The sequence below is a fragment of the Lactuca sativa genome, chromosome 2 (genome assembly GCF_002870075.4).
Source record: "Lactuca sativa cultivar Salinas chromosome 2, Lsat_Salinas_v11, whole genome shotgun sequence".
In the NCBI taxonomy this organism is placed as follows: domain Eukaryota; kingdom Viridiplantae; phylum Streptophyta; class Magnoliopsida; order Asterales; family Asteraceae; genus Lactuca; species Lactuca sativa.
In genome coordinates this window covers 40,107,627-40,110,739 of record NC_056624.2, presented here as the reverse complement: position 1 = coordinate 40,110,739, position 3,113 = coordinate 40,107,627, and the positions used below count along the sequence as shown (strand labels likewise).

Genomic DNA, 3,113 nt, shown 5'->3' with positions numbered 1-3,113 from the left:
AACATGAATTAGTAAATATATTTTCGATATTATTCTGTCAGAATGACAGAATATCAATCATAAACTACTAAATATATTCTAAAAGAATACACAAAATCAATTCTTGAACTAATAATATACCAAATAATTACATTGTATGATTGTGATTCATTGAATACTACTAACATTCTGAAAAAATAACAAGTGTAATTTCTAAAAAATAACAACATTCTTAATTACAATGTATGAGTGTGATGATTCTTTAATTCATTCTTCAAGCCTTTTCCATCAGGTCTTCAAGTCATTCTTCAAGCCATTTCTATCACAAATTTATTGCAAAATATTTTGTAGTGATACACTTGTAACAACTGCACATTAAACATATAAACAATTAACTACAATTCTATCAGAATACAACAATAAATATTCTTACAGAAAAAACTATTCTTGCAGAATGGTTTTGAATATTCTATGAGAATTGCTATTTTACACATGTTTATTGTTTTTTACATTTTAAATCCAAACTGAATGACATTCATACTAACATGAAAACAAGCCTTGAGCAAGCTATATTTACAGACTTCAAAAACATATTATAGCCTTATTCTCAAATGGAGAAAGAAAAACACCCCTACATGGCGTGTTTATTAACAGGCTATTCACAAATATCATACAAATCAATCATATGCTACTCCATTCACAACATTCTATGTAGAAAAAGAATCAATGAATGATAACAAAGACTTACTTGTGTATCTGTATATCATCTTTCATATTTGGGCATCTATAGATCATCTTTCCCCTGTAATTCGTCTATTGCCTAAAGGATGATTTAGTATCAATTATCAATCATGGAGTTAAGAGACTAGTTCCTTGTTTGAGTAAGATGAAGTGCAATTAACCTTTTATGAGCTTCGGAAACCATGGAAGATGAAATATCACTAGTTGAAACAATGGCGCCTTCTTTGGCCAAGGGAATAGAGACCAATCCAGTGTTACATCCTGCATCACAGACAGTAATGCCTCGTAGCGAACCTTCATCTGTCAACATTTTCCACCGTCTTCACATGTCCAATTTTTATATCTAACTGAACCTTATCCACATCATCGGTGTCTCCATATATCTTCTTCCACCTCTGTAACCCGTCATTAGTGGAATACTCCCTCACGACTTCCTTATCACCACCGCCAACCTCCTCCTCCTACAACTGTCGGCGCTTCTCGGGGTCTCCGAGTGAAATTGCGACGGCGATTGCTACGATCGAGACGCCTCTGATGACTGCCAGTGTTGCTCCGTCAAATGTGTCGGCTCCTAGTGCGGATACAGTTGGGGTTCTTCGATTGTTTAGTTTGTAGGATTTAGGATTAGGATTGGAGAAATGGGTGGTGGTGAAAGAGACATTGTGGGAGAAAAGGGCGGAGGAGACGAAGGGGAAAGATGATCTACAGAATGTAATTAACAGATAATTGATATTAAATCATCCACTGTCTTCAAATCAAACCCCTTCCTCTTCAAGATTTGTGTTGAAGCTATCTCTAATCAAACATCCATCGGTGTTCAAACTGAAATGAAAATCTGGAAGATGAAGGCTGATTGAAATGGTTTAGATCGATGACAGCAGACGAAAATGATGGCAGGAAACGAAGGTGAAGGACTAGGTTAAATATATTTACTTTATTTCCATAATTGTAGGATTTCAATTAATTGATTTCCTTAATTAAAAGTACAAAAGGTCCAAAATACCCTTTAATGATTTATTATTTTTTGAATTCTCATTGGTGCATTTAGGCACACAATATTTGTTGGAAACATTTGAACCTATCTTTTATATATATATATATATATATATATATATATATATATATATATATATATATATATATATATATATATATATATATATATATATATATATATATATATATATATATATATATATATATATATATAACGACTCTCCTATTTGAAGGAGATATACTTTTTAGCTCTCGTTTTTCTTCATAGGAATTCAGAATTATCTACCAATTTGGCTTACGTTTTCTATGCCTAGAATCGTAAGTGCCCCATTAGGGTTATTCTAGGATGAATTTCTTCTAACTCGGACATCAAATAAAAATATCAGTTCGGAAAGTGTTTACACCATCTAAGGGGTATCCAGATCTTCACTATAAACCCTACCTAATTTCTAACATCCTCAACTCGAATTTGTTCCCAAAACCTAATCGAAATCATCGCGGCCGATTAAGAGCTCCACAAAAGAGCTCTAACACAACAACTACTACCCATAAAGGTGTACTTCCGCTCAACCTTGACTATGGATAAGGAAATCATATTGGCATGTGGTTGGATCGACCTTTCGAAAGATAATCAAACGGGAAACTCAAAATCTTTTACTGCATTATGGATCATTTTTACAATGTAATGCGTCATTAGACGTATTTCTCACATCACTAACAAAACATAAAATGGTGGGATTTAGAACTGAAGGTGTCGAAGTTTAATTACATCTATAATAACCAATTAAATTAACGTAGAAGTTGTAGTAATAAAGCCATTATTTCGAAGGCGGCTATCAAAAGATGCCCATTGGAAAATAATGTGTCGCATTTTGGCCATGTATGTAGCACAAGTGACCGAGGATTTTAAAATCTTGATGACTGATCATCAAACGAGATTCGCCCATCCAACGACCGAAATGTTGAAGAAGAGAATAGCCAAAAAATGGTTTTTAATGATGTTTTTTTTATGCTTATGTATTTTTTAGTGATGTTTTTTTATTATTAATGAGATGTTTTATTTAATATTAATCATATATTTATTATTTGTATTAAAAAATTAACAAAAAGGTTGAAAGATAGAAAATAAATATAACATAGGTTGAAACATAGGTGAAACATGGATAAATAGTATCATGAACTTACGTGTCACAACATTGTGAAAAAAAAAAAGATATAAACGATCGTATAAATGAAAAACAGTCAAAATTATACAGTAAATTATGGTAATTACCTTTTTTATTTTGTTTATATATAGATAACTTTTATTTTTGTACATATATAGCAACAAATTTATTGGAAGTGTTCAGTTATGATAATTATTACCAGCTATAATAAATTACAACTTACATGTCCTA

The 3,113-nt window shown here is 31.7% G+C and overlaps 1 pseudogene; it reads right to left on the bottom strand.

The window, feature by feature from the left end:
- Positions 1–742: 742 nt before the first annotated feature.
- On the bottom strand, positions 743–1,664 carry LOC128132293 (magnesium protoporphyrin IX methyltransferase, chloroplastic-like; annotated as a pseudogene).
- Between the last annotated feature and the right edge of the window lie 1,449 nt (positions 1,665–3,113).